Genomic DNA, 20899 nt, shown 5'->3' with positions numbered 1-20899 from the left:
TTTCTCAAATATAGAAGAAAATGTTGTAGTGCACAAATCATTTTGCATAATCTTGTGAATTGTAGTAAAAATTTAAGTCTCTTAAAGTTTCAATTTCACACAGATCAAAATCTCACTTTGTGTGCCTTTTCCTTTGCAAGTTTTGTCACCAGTTCCTTCAGGTCAAGAGCTGAAGCTTAGACATGTTGAATTGATGTAGACACCAAGTGAACTGATCTCTTTTGTAACTCATTTTAAAGCCAAATAGGGAATTATGTTGTAGTGGTTGGAATCTCTCTTCAAGAGATGACATGGCCGTGTCTTAAGACATAGTAGAAACCTTCTTTGAATTTCTGCTTTGGATATTGCAGTGCCACTTCTTGGGTCACATACTCAAATTGCAATTTCTTTTTCCTTTTTCTGTCTTGGTAGTTTGGTAGTGTATCTAGCTCTTTTGCAATCTCAGTGGCATCTTTCAAAACTTGTTGTAAACCCTCATCGCACCTGCAGCCCACAAGGTAATTTTTGGTTATTTGCTGAATTTAGCTGAATTCATCTTGTAGCTGAATTTAAATCAGGTTCCTTATTTTGTAGTAACATCCTTGTAAGATTGACTTCAAAAAGGATGTTGTATCATGTAACAAGGAATACCACAAACTTGAACTTGCAAATTGCATCAGCCGGCAAAGGCCTTAGCTTCAATTTGGGAAGTATTTCCAGATGAACCCTTTAGGCTTGTTTCATCCAAGATCTCTACCAAAACATCATAGATATTACCAAGGTGATATCTCAGTGGTTTCAAAGCATTCATCCAACTCACCCATCTTTTTTCACTCAGGATCCAATGCTATCCAACTTTCCAATACCGATACAGCTTCAATGCAGCCTTGAGGAGGCTTCTATGACTGCCACAGAATGCACACGCCATTGGCACAGCTGCATCAGTGCTTGAAAGATGGATAGGATTGGGCCCTCAATGGCTAAATACTTATGCCTTGTCTAACAACATGGTTAGTTAGAATTTGCCAACACTGAGTTGATGCAGAGAAATTACAGATCTGTTGAACCAAACTGAAGAAAGTACTTGCTTCCAGGCAACATTTAGCGGGATCATAGCCTACAAAGTTTAAAAGTAAAATAAAAGTAAACGTTCAAAAGTAAAATAAGATACTGTATAACAAAAATTGCACTTAACACTCTGTTATTCACTCAGTAACAACATGACATAATGTATCCTGTAACATTAAAAAGTGTATAGAAATTTTTCATGGCTTTCTAATTAATTATATTCCATAGCACCGTGTTGAATTTATCTTAAAATAAAGAAGTATAAATTATCTGTTGCATTTTTTTACCTGGGTTAAAAGAACTAATCTGTATAAAACTGCACACCTCAAAGTTCAGTACTTTACCCCTCCAAGGACTGTGCCCTAGGTAGCCACCTAGTTGGCATAATGGAAGCCATTCACCTCTGTTTTCCCCCCACCCACATGGCTCCAAAATGGAGGGGGAGGGACCACTTGCCTTCTGCGGGGAGGCTCCCTGCAAAACTTAGTGCTCCGCCCCCTCTCTAGCTACGCCAGTGACTTAATGGAGTCTGTACTAATCCAGGATTGGATTATGTTGGCCTTTGATTTTAAACGCTCTCAATTATTAACACACACCCCATACCATATCACATACCAGTATTAGCCCTATGTATGATGGCGTACAATTATACTACTTGCTAGAATGACCACATTCCTAGATCAGTTGGTTATGGTGTCAGATAGACTTATATGTTATTATAAGCAGTAGACTATATAAGGACGCAGCAGATGGAACGCTGGGTGCAGCACTACTCTGAGCTATATTCCAGAGAAAATGTAGTCACCGAAGAAGCACTGAACAACATTGAGTGCCTGCCTGTGCTGGAAGAGCTTGACAGTGAACCAACCCTAGAAGAACTTCACGTGGCCCTGGACTCCCTTGCCTTTGGCAAGGCACCTGGAAAAGACAGCATCCCTGCTGAAGTCCTAAAATGCTGCAAAGAGATCATAGTCACTGAGCTGCATGAAATCCTCTGTCTCTGCTGGAGAGAAGGTGGAGTACCTCAAGACATGAGGGATGCAAACATCATCACGCTGTACAAGAACAAAGGTGACAGGGGTGACTGCAACAACTACCGCGGCATCTCTCTCCTTAGCGTTGTAGGAAAGCTGTTTGCCCGAGTTGTACTAAAGAGGCTCCAGGTACTTGCAGAGAGCGTCTATCCAGAATCGCAGTGTGGATTCCGAGCCAACAGGTCCACCACTGATATGGTATTCTCCCTTAGACAACTGCAGGAGAAATGCAGGGAACAACGACAGCCACTCTTTATAGCCTTCATAGATCTCACAAAGGCTTTCGACCTGGTCAGCAGAGACGGCCTCTTCAAGATTCTCCCCAAGATTGGATGTCCACCCAGGCTCCTCAGCATCATCAGATCTTTCCACAAGGACATGAAGGGCACTGTTGTCTTCGATGGCTCCACATCAGACCCTTTTGACATCCGAAGCGGAGTGAAGCAGGGCTGTGTTCTTGCACCAACCTTGTTTGGGATTTTCTTCGCTGTCCTGCTGAAGCAGGCCTTTGGAACTGCAACAGAAGGCATCTATCTCCGGACCAGATCAGACGGAAAGCTCTTCAACCTCTCCAGACTGAGAGCAAAATCCAAAGTCCAGCTGAAATGTCTGCGTGACTTCCTCTTTGCCGACGATGCAGCTGTCACTACCCACTCTGCCAAAGATCTCCAGCAGCTCATGGATCGTTTTAGCAAGGCCTGCCAAGATTTTGGACTGACAATCAGCCTGAAGAAAACACAGGTCATGGTTCAGGATGTGGACTCACCTCCCTGCATTACAATCTCTGAGCATGAACTGGAGGTTGTCCATGACTTTGTGTACCTTGGCTCAACGATCTCCGACACACATTCTCTCGATACCGAGCTAAACAAGCGCATCGGTAAAGCAGCTACCACGTTTTCCAGACTCACAAAGAGAGTCTGGTCCAACAAGAAGCTGACGGAACATACCAAGATCCAGGTCTACAGAGCTTGCGTCCTGAGTACACTTCTGTACTGCAGCGAGTCATGGACTCTTCGCTCACAACAGGAGAGGAAACTGAGCGCTTTCCACATGCGCTGCCTCCGACGCATCCTCGGCATCACCTGGCAGGACAAAGTTCCAAACAACACAGTCCTGGAACGTGCTGGAATCCCTAGCATGTATTCACTGCTGAAACAGAGACGCCTGCGTTGGCTTGGTCATGTCGTGAGAATGGATGATGGCCGGATCCCAAAGGATCTCCTCTATGGAGAACTCGTGCAAGGAAAGCGCCCTACAGGTAGACCACAGCTGCGATACAAGGACATCTGCAAGAGGGATCTGAAGGCCTTAGGGATGGACCTCAACAAGTGGGAAACCCTGGCCTCTGAGCGGCCCGCTTGGAGGCAGGCTGTGCAGCATGGCCTTTCCCAGTTTGAAGAGACACTTTGCCAACAGTCTGAGGCTAAGAGGCAAAGAAGGAAGGCCCATAGCCAGGGAGACAGACCAGGGACAGACTGCACTTGCTCCCGGTGTGGAAGGGATTGTCACTCCTGGATTGGCCTTTTCAGCCACACTAGACGCTGTGCCAGAACCACCTTTCAGAGCGCGATACCATAGTCTTTCGAGACTGAAGGTTGCCAATACAATATAAGGAGGAATCAGTAAAAGTAAACAACACAGTTCTGGAATGTGCTGGAATCCCTAGCATGTATGCACTGCTGAAACAGAGACGCCTGTGTTGGCTCGGTCATGTTGTGAGAATGGATGATGGGCGGATCCCAAAGGATCTCCTCTATGGAGAACTCGTGCAAAGAAAGTGCCCTACAGGTAGACCAGAGCTGCGATACAAAGACATCTGCAAGAGGGATCTGAAGGCCTTAGGAGTGGACCTCAACAGGTGGGAAACCCTGGCCTCTGAGCGGCCCGCTTGGAGGCAGGCTGTGCAGCATGGCCTTTCCCAGTTTGAAGAGACACTTTGCCAACAGTCTGAGGCAAAGAGGCAAAGAAGGAAGGCCCATAGCCAGGGAGACAGACCAGGGACAGACTGCACTTGCTCCCAGTGTGGAAGGGATTGTCACTCCTTTTCAGCCACACTAGAAGCTGTTCCAGAACCACCGTTCAGAGCACGATACCATAGTCTTTCGAGACTGAAGGTTGCCAACATCCAAACAGAGAGTGGTGGCAATATCTCTGACAAAAACTAGAATTCACTTCAGAAAGAGCATTCAGTCAACCCTGCTGTGCATATGAGAGATACAAGAAGGCAGAGAGAGAGAGAAAGAGAGAGAGAGAGAGAGGAGCCATGGCAATCTGGAGGAAATTTGCCTTTTTGATCATTCCTATTCCATGCCTGATTCTGCACTTCCTGAAACAACTCTGGGCATCCAGACTGTACCCTCCAGGCCCTCTCAGACTTCCCCTCATTGGAAATGTGTGGCAGTTTGGGTTCAGGCTTTCTGCTGATACTTTCACAAAGGTATGTCTCAGTTGAGTAAGAGAAAGAGGGAGGAGTGCTGTAGATTAGTTTCCTGGTAAAGCATAAGAACAGGTAGTTTCCCTGCAATTTATGTTCTATGAGTGGTCATCTGTGCAGGCACACATATGTTAAAAATCTTGGTATTTTTGAATAATACCATCATGTTATATATCTATAACAATTGATTCAGAATGCAATGAAACAAACCACATTGAGATATCTCTATTCTATCAGAAGTTATAGCCAAAAAACCATTGGGGTGGTGCAATGGTACTGCAAACCTTAGGGACACTGGGCACAGCACTAAGTTTATGGGATGAGGATGAGGATCCCATATGGGAACTATGGGATGAGGATGGGGAGGTTAGAGAACAACAAGACAAAGGCAGGGTAGGAGAAGAAATTGGGAAAGGTAGCGTGATGGGATGTGATAGACGGTTTGGCACAATGAGAGGATGCGGGGACAAAGAAGCGAATAAGCAGCCCATCCTGGGGCATTCTGTGTATAAATGCTTTTATGCGAATGCCCAAAGTCTACGAGCAAAGGTGGGAGAACTGGAATGTCTGGTGACAAGGGAAAATATTGACATAGTGGGCATAACGGAAACCTGGTGGAATGCGGAGGATCAGTGGGATACCGCAATCCCGGGCTATAAACTCTACAGGAGGGACAGGCAGGGGCGTGTTGGAGGTGGGGTGGCTGTTTATGTTAAGGAAGGGATAGAATCCAGCAAAGTAGAGATTGAAGGTGGGTCCGACTCCACCGTAGAATCTCTGTGGGTTAAATTACCAGGCTTGTGCAGCGATGTAATACTGGGGGCGTGCTATCGTCCTCCAGACCAGAAATCGGATGGGGACCTTGAAATGAGGAAACAGATCAGGGAGGTGACAAGGAGGGACAGGGTTGTAATCATGGGGGACTTCAATTATCCTCATATTGACTGGGTCAATTTGTGTTCTGGTCACGATAAGGAAACCGGATTTCTTGACTTGCTAAATGACTGTGGCTTAGAGCAGCTAGTCACGGAGCCCACCAGAGGACAGGTGACTCTGGATTTAATATTGTGCGATATGCAGGACCTGGTTAGAGATGTAAATGTTACTCAGCCATTGGGGAACAGTGATCATGCTGCGATCCATTTTGACATGCACATTGGGGGAAGAATACCAGGCAAATCTCTAACAAAAACCCTTGACTTCCGACGGGCAGACTTCCCCCAAATGAGGAGGCTGGTTAGAAGGAGGTTGAAAGGGAGGATAAAAAGAGGTCAATCTCTCCAGAGTGCATGGAGGCTGCTTAAAACAACAGTAATAGAGGCCCAGCAGAGGTATATACCGCAAAGAAAGAAGGGTTCCACTAAATCCAGGAGGGTGCCTGCATGGCTAACCAGCCAAGTTAGAGAGGCTGTGAAGGGCAAGGAAGCTTCCTTCCATAAATGGAAGTCTTGCCCTAATGAGGAGAATAAAAAGGAACATAAACTGTGGCAAAAGAAATGTAAGAAGGTGATACGGGAGGCCAAGTGAGACTATGAGGAACACATGGCCAGCAACATTAAGGGGAATAATAAAAGCTTCTTCAAATATGTTAGAAGCAGGAAACCCGCCAGAGAAGCAGTTGGCCCTCTGGATGGTGAGGGAGGGAAAGGGGAGATAAAAGGAGACTTAGAGATGGCAGAGAAATTAAATGAGTTCTTTGCATCTGTCTTCACGGCAGAAGACCTCGGGCAGATACCGCTGCCCGAACGGCCCCTCCTGACCAAGGAGTTAAGTCAGATAGAGGTTAAAAGAGAAGATGTTTCAGACCTCATTGATAAATTAAAGATCAATAAGTCACCGGGCCCTGATGGCATCCAACCAAGAGTTATTAAGGAATTGAAGAATGAAGTTGCTGATCTCTTGACTAACGTATGCAACTTGTCCCTCAAAATGGCCACGGTGCCAGAAGATTGGAGGATAGCAAATGTCACGCCTATTTTTAAAAAGGGAAAGAGGGGGGACCCGGGAAACTATAGGCCAGTCAGCCTAACATCCATACCGGGTAAGATGGTGGAATGCCTCATCAAAGATAGGATCTCAAAACACATAGATGAACAGGCCTTGCTGAGGGAGAGTCAGCATGGCTTCTGAAAGGGTAAGTTTTGCCTCATGAACCTTATAGAATTCTTTGAAAAGGTCAATAGGCATGTGGGAGATGTGGGAGAACCCATGGACATTATATATCTGGACTTTCAGAAGGCGTTTGACACGGTCCCTCACCAAAGGCTACTGAAAAAACTCCACAGTCAGGGAATTAGAGGACAGGTCCTCTCATGGATTGAGAACTGGTTGGAGGCCAGGAAGCAGAGAGTGGGTGTCAATGGGCAATTTTCACAATGGAGAGAGGTGAAAAGCGGTGTGCCCCAAGGATCTGTCCTGGGACCGGTGCTTTTCAACCTCTTCATAAATGACCTGGAGACAGGGTTGAGCAGTGAAGTGGCTAAGTTTGCAGACGACACCAAACTTTTCTGAGTGGTGAAGACCAGAAGTGATTGTGAGGAGCTCCAGAAGGATCTCTCCAGACTGGCAGAATGGGCAGCAAAATGGCAGATGCCATCAGTGTCAGTAAGTGTAAAGTCATGCACATTGGGGCAAAAAATCAAAACTTTAGATATAGGCTGATGGGTTCTGAGCTGTCTGTGACAGATCAGGAGAGAGATCTTGGGGTGGTGGTGGACAGGTCGATGAAAGTGTCGACCCAATGTGTGGCGGCAGTGAAGAAGGCCAACTCTATGCTTGGGATCATTAGGAAGGGTATTGAGAACAAAACGGCTAGTATTATAATGCCGTTGGACAAATCTATGGTAAGGCCACACCTGGAGTATTGTGTCCAGTTCTGGTCGACGCATCTCAAAAAAGACACAGTGGAAATGGAAAAGGTGCAAAAGAGAGCGACTAAGATGATTACGGGGCTGGGGCACATTCCTTATGAGGAAAGGCTACGGCGTTTGGGCCTCTTCAGCCTAGAAAAGAGACGCCTGAGGGGGGACATGATTGAGACATACAAAATTATGCAGGGGATGGACAGAGTGGATAAGGAGATGCTCTTTACACTCTCACATAATACCAGAACCAGGGGACATCCACTAAAATTGAGTGTTGGGCGGGTTAGGACAGACAAAAGAAAATATTTCTTTACTCAGTGTGTGGTTGGTCTGTGGAACTCCTTGCCACAGGATGTGGTGCTGGCGTCTACCCTAGACGCCTTTAAAAGGGGATTGGACAAGTTTCTGGAGGAAAAATCCATTACGGGGTACAAGCCATGATGTGTATGCGCAACCTCCTGATTTTAGAAATGGGTTATGTCAGAATGCCAGATGCAAGGGAGGGCACCAGGATGAGGTCTCTTGTTATCTGGTGTGCTCCCTGGGGCATTTGGTGGGCTGCTGTGAGATACAGGAAGCTGGACTAGATGGGCCTATGGCCTGATCCAGTGGGGCTGTTCTTATGTTCTTATGTTTAGCACTCTGTAAGAGCCCCCTCTGGAGTTATTCCAGGTGGTGAGAGTAACACAGAGGCATCTCCTCCATACTGCTCTCGAAGCCTGTAATGGCTTCAAAGGCAAGGGGGAGGGGTGCTTACGTGGTGCAAAACATAGCTCTGTGCCCCCCCTTGGGAATGTTACTAGTGGGCTATAAAGGTAACAACTAAATATGTGCCTTCTGCACCTGAGCAGAGCTTGCTGAAAACCAGAGGCGACATCCTAAGGCCTCACAGAGGCCTCAGAAGGGCTTCTGAGTGTCAGGGAGGCCGTATGTGGTCTACCTGGCGCTCAGAACATCCTTCGGATGTGAGGGGAGCACAGCCTCCAGGGAATCCAGGTTGAGGCATGTCTGGCTCAATGTGGTTCCAGGGAACTTCATCAGTTCTGCACCATGCTTAATCAGAATCAATCAAGGTTTCAGTCTTCAATGAATGAAGGAAGTTACCACGGAGCAGCCCCCAGAAAGAAAGCCTGTGTGCAGGGGCATCACTAGGGGGTGTGGGGACACCGCTCATGGAGGGTGACACCAGCTCCTCCTGCATCACCAGCTATGACCAAAGAGCAGAGATGTTGCTGGCTGCTGCTCATGCAGAATAAGAAATATTATTTCTTTCTAGATCATTTTTTAAAGTCTCGTAAAGCTAGGTGGGTCCTGATAGAGTGTCATTTTAAAAAGTGGGTCCTGATGCTAAAACGTTTTAGAGTGAATGTGTTAAGATTTTGGTTAAAATATTGAAAGGAGCTACAATGACCAGGAAAGTTGCTCTGAGTGTGTTTATAGCTCAGCACCAGTCAAGCAGATGTTTAGCGATGAAGGAATTGTCATGATACCTCACCAGGGCAGGCTGGAGGCCAATCATGTCACACAAATGCTTTTTCTGTAATGCAATCTTGATACATTCGAATAACAGCACATCTTTGTCTAAATATAGGCGCAATCCTGCCCTTCACTTGGGCCGGCGCAAGTCCCAGGAGGGTCACAAATGTGCTGTAAAGCACGTTTGTGCCTCCTCTGGAGTAAACCAGTTGACACAAGCCTCCAGCTGGGCTGACGTAAGGCTCTGAGGTGGGTAGGGAGGAAGCAGGAGGAAGGCGGGAGGGAGGCATTCCTAGGCGGGGGAGGGCAGGCGGTGGGTGGGTGGGAGGAGTGGGAGGTGGGGCTAGGATCCAGCACTTGCTGTATCCCAAACCCCATTCCCGGGAGATTGGAGCGGCTTCAAGCCACTCTGCTCTTCTCGGACATGTGCCACCTCAGGAGGTGGTGCAAGTTTGAGGAGACCCTGTCATATACCCCTGGGGTTTGGGGTGCTCAGAGTTCTTGGTTCTCTAACCCTCGAGCCCTCAAGGACCCCTGTTCAGTAGTACGGCCACCACCCTGTATGTGCCAGTGTCTTAGTCCAGGGACACTGAGACCCCCTAGGCTTAATTCTATCCCTTACAGGCACTGAGCACTTTCTTTAATTAAAGTCTCAAGTTACTAGTTACTCACTGAGTTACTAGTCCTCAATGAGTATTTGGTACTACTAGTACTAGTTACTAGTCCTCAATGAGTATTTGGTAGCTTGCTGAACGGCTAGGCAGGATTCTGAACCTTTGTCCCCAACAGACAATGAAACAACTTAGTAAAAGGATTTTTACTTCATTAAGTACACATGTTGCACGGCGAATCAGGGTTTATCATCATTCTGGCAGGCTGCCAAGAGCAACACCTTTCAGTGACTGCCTGACCAGCTTCCACTCTCTGGCCTCTGAAGTTTTCTGAGCATCCCCCTAAATTTGCCTTTGTTTATTTGGCTAAAAAGGGGAAAACTTGTTGAATCACATTCTAACATTCAACTTAGCTTTCCCTATTGCATCCTTTTAGAAAAAAAGCCTATTAAAACTGTACAAAATACAACTTTTGCTAATTAGCTAATCATTTTGACATATCAGTTCTTTTGGCAGTTTGCCTAGACATTCCTTAAAACTGGACATTCCTTAGGCTCATTTAGTGCCTGCTTGAAGCTGGGACCTAGCATTTGATTTTTGATCATTCAGGTTCTATCATATTACCCATAATTAATCCATTGGTGTATCTTGGTCCCAGAGAAGCCTAACTGAATTTTATTAAAATGTGGAGTTTTATTTCTCTATTTAGAGACCATTAATTTGCTTCTACAGAAACTGGCAGAAGTGCGCGTTCACTCCCTAACTAAGACACTGGCTTCAAAGGGGTTTTCTGACAGCTCATTAAAAATATTCCCTGATTTACAATTGGCTGTACCTTTGGCCTGCATCAGACTGTTTCAAACTGAGAGAGGGCAGAAATGAATCTAGCTGTTTGTCTATGGGAACATACATAAACCTGACTAATTTGCCCATAACATTGCATTAACAAGCATTTGCATAAATGATTAGTTTCAGCATAAGTAAACATGAGTAAACATTTAGCATAAGTGGCTTACATGACATTATGACATGTGCCTTTCACTAGCCTCTTGCACAAACAGACTCTCCCACAGAGAAAGAGAGAGCAAAGTTGCTTTTCTGGGCCTGCTTGAGCAACCAAAAAGACAGAAGGCTGCTTCTGAGCAAACATACATTTTGGCTTACTTTGGGTATGCTGGACTCTTTAAACATACATCTTCTCCTAACATAACATAACATTTGGTTGGCACAAGTTCTAATAGCCCAAAATGCTCTCTCATGAGTCTTGTTTGTGAGATGCATTTGAACCTGGAATATTTTGATTCAGCATAATGGCTACATACAACTTGTAGCTTCCAGGGCCTTCCCTCACATAGGGTTACATAAAGTTACAAAAGGCAGCAAATGCTAGAGGCATAAAACTTCTAGGAAACATATCAGTATAAAAATAACAAAGCTAACTGGCTATCTCTATTATTCCTTACTCTCACCTGGGTCAGCTTTCTTTTGTAGATCTTTCAGCTCCAAGTTACCTATGAGGCCACATGGCCCTTGTGGACCAGACTCTCCACCTGCAGGATGTTGCACCCACAACCTTTTCCACCAAAAGACTCGACACACCCCTTGGGCTTTGTTCTTATACTTCTCAGGCTAACAGGATGGAGGTGACTCTGTGTTTATTTAAACTGTCCAATCAGAAGCTCTTGGGGACAGAATCTTTCGGAAGTGGGGCTGGATGCTATTCTGTTTAGTTCTTCCCTTCCCTACTGGAGATCCACCTCCATTCCATCCTTGATGGGCACCTTTCTGTCTGCATAGGTGCTACATTATTACCTTCCATTGAGTTGTTAATTTCATTGGCTGTTGTTACTCACGTCCTTGCAGCTAGGAACTGCAAGCCACTTCTCTGTTACTGGTTTAGTTTGGTTCAGGCTCTGCATGCTACTAGGCCTAAACTGTACATATTCATGACAGACCCATAGGGGCCCATAGGAAAAGTTTCTCCTTTCCTCTGCCTGAACCACTTTGGGCCCCTATCCTATGCTGGATACAGCGTAAGCCTCCTGGCTTGCCTGTTCCAGCACAGGGTAGGATTGCACCCTAAATCATTGTTGAAGGAAAGAATTTCAATGCATTGCTGAGTAAAGTCCCGATGGGAACATGGGGGGGAGGGGGTGGCTTATAGCTCCACATGTCCCAAACAAGCTCACCATTCTTGCATCCCTCCCTCTGAAAGAGTAAAGCATCCATCATGCCAGCCCAGTCTCTCTGGGGGGGGGGGGGTTTGGTGTTATGTCCTATTCCAAGTGTGTCTGTTTAGGGTTCTTCCTGTCATCTCAGTACCAGCCAAGTAGGTGTTGGTGAAGGTGGAATCGTAATGAGACCTCACCACAGCAGACTGGGGGCCAATTGTATTGAACAAAGAGTGTTTCTGAAACCCAATCTTGATAAACTTGAATAATAGTACAGCTTTTGTTTACAAAAATTGTGGTTGAAGTAAAGGACTTCAATGTTTTGCTGAGTAAAGTGGAGATGGGATCATCAGGGATGTGTTTAAAGCTCTCCCTTTTTTCTTTAAATTTGGCTCAGAGACTTGAGACTGGACTTGAAACTTGACGAGAACTTTGAGCAAGGAATTGAACTTGACAAGACTTCATTGTCGAGATTTGAGACTTGAGAATAGCTGTTAAGGACTGGTGAGGAGAGCTGATGTTCCTGAAATCATCTTGCTTGTTTGAATGTGAATCTTTCTTCTCTACTTTGGTCCAAATGCAGCAAGCAAAGCAGTATGGAAACATTTTCACGATATGGATTGGGTATATGCCTGCAGTGGTCCTTTCTGGATTCCAGGCAGTGAAAGAAGGGCTGATCAACTGTTCCAAAGCCTTTGCTGAGCACCCAGCAGCCCCTTTCCTGTAAGGGGTAGGGAAAGTCCTTCCTGCCCTGTTTACAGATGGGACACCAGGGGAGTGTTCATACTCTGACCCAGCAGCAGCCCCGTTTTTTCAATGGCTGGCTTTTTAAAGGAGACTATGACACTCAACTTGAATCCATTAGTCACTAAAGGGTGCCTTCGAGACTCAGAAAGTACCCCCATTATGACTCTTGTCCAAATTGAGTCGTTGGGGGGGGGGGCAGTGGCTCAGCAACTTGACCTGAGTCAAGCCCCACTGGGTTTTCCCATCACTGGTATGTTAATATTATTGTACACTGCCTTGGGTGCCCTTTGGGGAAAAGATGGGATATAAATCAAATGATTAAACATCTGATGAGCAATATTCCCTGCTCTGATTGAACACTGTCATTTGGAGGGCCATCAGATTTTTATAGGCCTCAGTGGGTGGTACAGGTATCCCCCTGTATGCGTGCATCTGGTACCCACAGTTTCACCTCTCTGTGGATCTGCCCCCCCCCCATTACCTTTGTGTTCCATGAGAAGTGATTGAAGCACAGGTGTTTCTTGCTTAACCAAGGAACAGTCTTGCTTAACTGAGGAACACAACCTGCAGGCAATCAGCTTGCATGCTGGAGGGAATTAACATAAGATCATAAGAACAGCCCCACTGGATCAGGCCATAGGCCCATCTAGTCCAGTTTCCTGTATCTCACAGCGGCCCACCAAATGCCCCAGGGAGCACACCAGATAACAAGAGACCTCATCCTGGTGCCCTCCCTTGCATCTGGCATTCTGACATAGCCCATTTCTAAAATCAGGAGGCTGCACATACACATCACGGCTTATAAACCCTAATGGATTTTTCTTCCAGAAACTTGTCCAATCCCCTTTTAAAGGCATCTAGGCCAGATGCCGTCACCACATCCTGTGGCAAGGAGTTCCACAGACCAACCACATGCTGAGTAAAGAAATAGTTGATCAAACATCAGGAACTGTCCTGCTTGCTGTTACTGTTCGATAGTCTTCTCCCTGTCGTGGGCTGGCTGGCTGCACGTCACATTTTTCACTTAAGCAAAAATGTTTGTAGTTAAGTGAGAAATTCCTGTGCTTCAATTGCTTCTGAAGGAAAAGGCAGGGGTGTGTGCAGGGGCTGCTATGTATATAGGGTTCCCTCATATCTGTGGTTGACATCTGTGGGGGTGGGGAACCCCTGTGGATACTGACCTTTCCTAATTTGTCAATAGCAGTGCAGGGATGACCCTGACTCCACCTTTGATGACAAGAATCTGTCTCGGTGTATTTTGGACCCCTTTGTCACAGGAACAGACACTACTGCAGGTACTCTGCAGTGGGCACTGCTTCTCATGGCAGGTCACCCTGATATCCAAGGTGAGAGACCCCATTCTGCAATGGGACAGTCCCTGCTTTTGGCTGGGGATGGGTGGCCAGGTCACTGTGTTTGTGGCAGGGCTCCTTGGGCAATACTAGCCGGGGCCAGGGGGTGGTGTCTGGCCTCACTGCATGGTGGCCTGGGCTCCCTTCTAACCCTTGCTTAACTGTTTGGAGTTGGTTGTCTGCTCTTCCTGTTGGGGGTGGTGGGGTTGAGTGTCCAGTGAGAGGTTTGTGGGTGGGGTTCTCATGGGGGCGGATCCCCAGAAAGGAGAGTTCTGAAAGTATTGATGAAGCTGGCAAAGTGTCTTGCCAGGACTGTTCTGAGGGCAGCAGGCTGTTAGTGCAAAGTACTTCTTTTGTGCATGAAGTGCCCCAGTGGCCCAGGCAGTAAAGCACTCAGGAGGGGGGCAGGTTCAGCAGTGGCTGCGCCTACCTTATCCAAACCCACTTCCTGGGCCTGCTCCACTTGTAAGGGTCAATGCCTGCTTGGGATAATGCTAATGGGGATCCAAATTTGACCCTGCTGCTGCAGCCCCGCCCCCCCGCCCACCAAGGGGACAAATGTTACCTTATTCCAAGGAGAACATAAGAACATAAGAACAGCCCCACTGGATCAGGCCATAGGCCCATCTAGTCCAGCTTCCTGTATCTCACAGCGGCCCACCAAATGCCCCAGGGAGCACACCAGATAACAAGAGACCTCATCCTGGTGCTCTCCCCTACATCTGGCATTCTGACTTAACCCATTCCTAAAATCAGGAGGTTGCGCATACACATCATGGCTTGTACCCCATAATGGATTTTTCCTCCAGAAACTCGTCCAATCCCCTTTTAAAGGCGTCTAGGCTAGACGCCAGCACCACATCCTGTGGCAAGGAGTTCCACAGACCGACCACGCGCTGAGTAAAGAAATATTTTTTGAGATGCGGCGACCAGAACTGGACACAATACTCCAGGTGTGGCCTTACCATTGATTTGTACAACGGCATTATAATACTAACCGTTTTGTTCTCAATACCCTTCCTAATGATCCCAAGCATAGAATTGGCCTTCTTCACTGCCGCCGCACATTGGGTCGACACTTTCATCGACCTGTCCACCACCACCCCAAGTTCTCTCTCCTGATCTGTCACAGACAGCTCAGAACCCATCAGCCTATATCTAAAGTTTTGATTTTTTGCCCCAATGTGCATGACTTTACACTTACTGACATTGAAGCGCATCTGCCATTTTGCTGCCCATTCTGCCAGTCTGGAGAGATCCTTCTGGAGCTCCTCACAATCACTTCTGGTCTTTACCACTCGGAAAAGTTTGGTGTCGTCTGCAAACTTTGCCACTTCACTGCTCAACCCTGTCTCCAGGTCATTTATGAAGAGGTTGAAAAGCACCGGTCCCAGGACAGATCCTTGGGGCACACCGCTTTTCACCTCTCTCCATTGTGAAAATTGCCCATTGACACCCACTCTCTGCTTCCTGGCCTCCAACCAGTTCTCAATCCATGAGAGGACCTGTCCTCTAATTCCCTGACTGTGGAGTTTTTTCAGTAGCCTTTGGTGAGGGACTGTGTCAAACGCCTTCTGAAAGTCCAGATATATAATGTCCACGGGTTCTCCCGCATCCACATGCCTGTTGACCTTTTCAAAGAATTCTATAAGGTTTGTGAGGCAAGACTTACCCTTACAGAAGCCATGCTGACTCTCCCTCAGCAAGGCCTGTTTGTCCTTCAGCAGTCAAAAAATCCCTTGCAGGGTGCAGCTAACACTGCATGAAAGGTAGGTCTGGGCTGCCCATGTGTTAAGATTTCTGTGCCTATTTTTAGTGCTCTGCCTGCATGCATGAAGGAGGAGGATGTCAGGATTCTCCAGACTGTACGTAGTTCACAGCTGTTCAGGTTTCTTTAACTGAACTAAATGGAGTACTTTTATACAGAATAAAAGTCCCTCAATAACTGTCTCTTTCTCTCTATATCGAGCTGAACAAGCGCATCGGTAAAGCAGCTACCACGTTTTCCAGACTCGCAAAGAGAGTTCGGTCCAACAAGAAGCTGACGGAACATACCAAGATCCAGGTCTACAGAGCTTGCGTCCTGAGTACACTTCTGTACTGCAGCAAGTCGTGGACTCTTCGCTCATAACAGGAGAGGAAACTGAACACTTTCCACATGCGCTGCCTCCGACACATCTTCGGCATCACCTGGCAGGACAAAGTTCCAAACAACACAGTCCTGGAACGAGCTGGAATCCCTAGCATGTATTCACTGCTGAACCAGAGACGCCTGCGTTGGCTTGGTCATGTCGTGGGAATGGATGATGGCTGGATCCCAAAGGATCTCCTCTATGGAGAACTTGTGCAAGGAAAGCACCCTACAGGTAGACCACAGCTGCGATACAAGGACATCTGCAAGAGGGATCTCTTAGGCCTTAGGAGTGGACCTCAACAAGTGGGAAACCCTGGCCTCTGAGCGGCCCGCTTGGAGGTAGGCTATGCAGCAAAGAGGCAAAGAAGGAAGGCCCATAGCCAGGGAGACAGACCAGGGACAGACTGCACTTGCTCCCAGTGTGGAAGGGATTGTCACTCCTGAATTGGCCTTTTCAGCCACACTAGACGCTGTGCCAGAACCACCATTCAGAGTGCGATACCATAGTCTCTCGAGACTGAAGGTTGCCAACTTACAGTTCCTGGCTTTTTTGGCAAGTAAAACCTTATCATACATGGATTCATTTCAATAGAAAAATGTATCACTAAAACAATGTTACTCAATTGTTTGTTACTCAAACATTGTTACAATGTTACAATGTTACTCAAACTTACTCAATGTTACTCAATTGTCTGTTACTCAAACATTGTTACAATGTTACACAAACTGTGGGTTGGGCTCCCCTAGGTGGATCGTGAGTCAATTTCAGGTGGGTCCCCATTCATTTCAATATTTTATTTTTAATATATTAGAGTTGATGCTATCATGGTATGCAACTGCATTTGACATAGCCCATTTCTAAAATCAGGAGGTTGCACATACACATCACGGCTTGTAACCCATAATGGATTTTTCTCCAGAAACTTGTCCAATCCCCTTTTAAATGTATCCAGGCCAGATGCCGTCACCACATCCTGTGGCAAGGAGTTCCACAGTCCAACCACACGCTGAATAAAGAAATATTTTCTTTTGTCTGTCCTAATCCTCCCAACACTCAACTTTCATGGATGTTCCCTGGTTCTGGTGAGAGGGTAAAGAGCGTCTCTCTATTCACTCTATCCATCCCCTGCATGATTTTGTATGTCTCAGTTATGTTCCCCCTCAGGTGCCTCTTTTCTAGACTGAAGAACCCCAAATGCTATAGCGTTTCCTCGTAAGGGAGGTGCCCCAGCCCAGTCATCATTTTGATTGCTGTCTTCTGTACTTTTTTCATGTCCACGATATCCTTTCTGAGATGTGGTGAGCAAAACTGGACGCAATATTCCAGATGCGGCCTTACCATCAATTTGTACAACAGCATTATAATATTAGCTGTTTTATTCTCAATACCTTTTTTTAATTCCAAGCATGGAATTAGCCTTCTTCACTGCCCCCACACATTGGGTCGACACTTTCATTGAGCTGTCCACCAGAACCCCAATATCCCTCTCCTTATCCATCACTGACAGCTCAGGACCCATTAGCCTATATGTGAAGTTTTGATTTTTTGCCCCAATGTACATGATTTTACACTTACATTGAAATGCATCTGCCATTTTGCTGCCCAGTCTCTCAGTGTGGACAGATCCTTCTGGAGCTCCTCACAATCTCTTCTGGTCTTCACCACTCGGAAAAGTTTGGTGTCATCTGCAAACTTAGCCACTTCCCTGCTCAAGCCTGTCTCCAGGTCATTTATGAACAGGTTGAAAAGCGCCGGTCCCAGGACAGATCCTTGGGGCTCACCACTTTTCACCTCTCTGCACTGTGAAAATTGCACATTGACACCCACTCTCTGTTTCTTGGTCTTCAACCGGTTCCCAATCCATGAGAGAACCTGCCCTCTAATTCCCTGAATGTGGAATTTTCTCAGCAGCCTTTGGTGATGAACCATGTCGAACGCCTTCTGAAAGTCCAGATATATCGTATAATGTCCACAGGTTCTCCCACATCCACATGCCTGTTGACCTTTTCAAAGAATTCTGAAAGGTTCGTGAGGCAAGACTTACCCTTAGAGAAGCCATGCTGATTCTCCTTCAGCAAGGCTTGTTTGTCTGTGTAGCTTGTTTGTCTATAAGGCAAGAGCAGCACTTCATGGGCACTGAATTTTCCTCTTCAGGGATCATAAGCTAGACTTGAGAAGGAGGATTTTAAATAGAAGAACATGGAGGGGTTTTTTAGTTTACTCTGACTAGAAAGTTTTAGTTGGGAGCTATTTCACAAGAGCACACAGAGTTGGAACCCAATCCTATCCTTCCCTCTCTATTAGTGCAGCCATGCCAAAAACTTAACCACACTCACCCCAAAATTCTGCCATGCGTCCATGCACACCATCTCACACCCCACCACTGCACACTCACCTCCCCCTCATGCCTTCATCTTCCTCCCCATTTAGGGCCTGAAGCGCCACACCACTTCTTGTAAAGAGGCCAAAGGAGAGAAGGCTGGGAGTGGCTTCTCACATTCACTCTGTCCACTAGCTTGTAAGAAGCAGAACTTCAGAACTCCACATGAGGAGGTAAGTTCAGAACTTCAGAAGCAGAACTTCAGACTCTGCAGAACTTCAGACTCCAGAACTTCCGAACTTCGGATTCCACATGAGGAGGTAAATTCTTCCATCCCCCTTGTGCTTAGCGTGCAGCTTTGCCAACACTGGGTGCTGTTTTGTAACAGGATAATTATCCCTTTTCCTCTTGATTCCAAGGTGAAGGTGGAAAGGAGAACGTTGGATTGGTTGGTGCTTGCTTGATTTTGCTGCATAGCGACCTTTTCTAACCTCCTTTCCTAAGGGGGTGGGGCAGGCCAGGGTGCAGCAGCTTTTACTTGCTATGAGCCAAGCAACTCCCTAAGTTTGTTGATCATAATTCTAGGCTGATCCCCAAGAAATTCCTCACAACATGTAAATTTTAGGTTGGATGCATCCAATCCTTCAATTTATGAGAATTCACAATATGCTTTAAACTGAGCAAATACATGATGTTGCCTTGCCAAAGAGTTTATTCAGCACATACGTCGTCCCCCCTTTTTGTTGGGTCTTTGGAAGGTATCGAATTAGTTTTATAAATTGTAGTACAGTAATCCACTTTTTGCGCAGAGAAGCCAACAAGGAAGAATTCTGCTTTGACACCAAAGTTCTGCCTCAAGTTTGACAGAGTGGAGAAGTTCTAGACCGTGTGACTCTTAGCAGCTCAAGGTAGAACATCAGATTATGGTGCAAGGACTACCGGGGGAGGGAATTCACAGTTCAGGAGGTTCAGGACAGTATATTCAGAACATCATGAACTAGTTGGTTCGTGATGCCCTACACCTGGAAAGGGCACAGAGTTCATAAGAATGGGGATATGTTGTCAGTTGCATGACAGGTTGTTTGTTGAATTCTTTCACTTCCTCTGGCAGCTGGAGGGCGAACACCCTCAGGAGACTGGTGCAAAAGAGAAAGAGTCCCATCTGTGGCAGCTGCTCCCACAAACACACATCATCTCCTGCAGTGCTCTTCCATACCTCCTTTCAAGCTTCTGAACGGCACACTTTGGGGGGGGCGGCCTCTTGACCCCACAGACACCAGTATCTACCCCCTCCCCATGCCTATAGTTTCAAGAGGAAGGTCATACCTCTGGGTTAGGAGATTTGGGATAGTAAATCAGCATGGATACAGATAATGCATTGGGCATATGTAGGTGGCCATCTCTCCTTCCAATGAAGTAATATAAGCCTTTTTGCTACCGTGAGGGCACAGAGAGTCCATTTCAATTGTCCAGGTGTGAGTTTCTAGATAATGGGTAGATAATTAAGAATTACATACATATCTGTAAAAATTAAAGATTGTTATAGCACTGTCTTTATAATATTATTTCATCCCAAAAGCTTACAATAACAGGACATGACCACAACATATGTGTAAGTGTAGTATTCAAACTCGAGCATCTCCAACATCTAGATTCATTGCTCAGTCCTTTAAGGTATAGTCTCTGTAGTGTCCAATATATTCTAAAGAGTATTTTTTGCTGTATTAGGCGTAATCTAAGATCTCTAGATATTGCCTGTATATTCTTAAGTGCCACATCCCATTGCTCACCCAGGAGAGAACATTCCAATTCAGAATTCCATTTAGTTCAGAGTAAATGTGTATCAAACTTAGTACATGACATTAGATATTTATAAACAAATATTACTGGTTTCTTCATATCAACAGACTGCATAAGTACTTCTAGGAGTGGGGGAGTTTGTGAGGCAGATAGTGCAGAGGGACCAAATTTAGAAACTAATAAATGTTGCAACTGTAAATATTGCCAGCTAGCGGATTTTGGAAGGTGATACTGTTCACTAAGTCACTAAGTTCACTAAGGAATGAGAAAAATTCCTGATCAATAAGTTGATTTAATGTAAAAATTGCCCTATCAGTCCAGCTCCTCCATAAAAAAGATTCCCTATTAATCTCTAAAGTTGGATTCATCCATAACGTTAATCTATAGTGGGAAAAGGGATCAGATTCAAACTTCTGTGCCATCACATTCCAAATATACTTAGCTGAGATTACTGTCACAGGCACTTGTTGATTGTTAACATGTTTAGACCCCAATGCTACCCATTTACACAATGGAGCTAACACAGACATTTCTAACACCACCCATGATGGTATCTCACTCTGCTGGTTATTCCATCTATTGCAGAAAGTTAGCAAGTATGCAAAATGTGACAATTGCATCCATTTTAATGAAATCCTTGGTGTTGCAGAATCCCATAAAAATGTCCTAAACAAAATATAAAACTTATTAAAATAACTTTGTAGTATATATTAAAAAATTGCACATAGTACATATATAATACGAGGAATAATATTCATTTTTAAAGTATTCACTTTTCCCCATAGAGGCAGATTTAGGGATGCCCATTTATCAAGATCCAAGTACTTTACTGAGTACTGAGTACTGAGTACTTTACTGAGTACTTTCCCCTCGTGCTGTCTGCATGAGGAGGCTTGTGCACCTTC

The sequence above is a fragment of the Tiliqua scincoides genome, chromosome 3 (assembly GCF_035046505.1).
Source record: "Tiliqua scincoides isolate rTilSci1 chromosome 3, rTilSci1.hap2, whole genome shotgun sequence".
NCBI lineage: Eukaryota > Metazoa > Chordata > Lepidosauria > Squamata > Scincidae > Tiliqua > Tiliqua scincoides.
Note: the sequence above shows the minus strand (reverse complement) of the source record.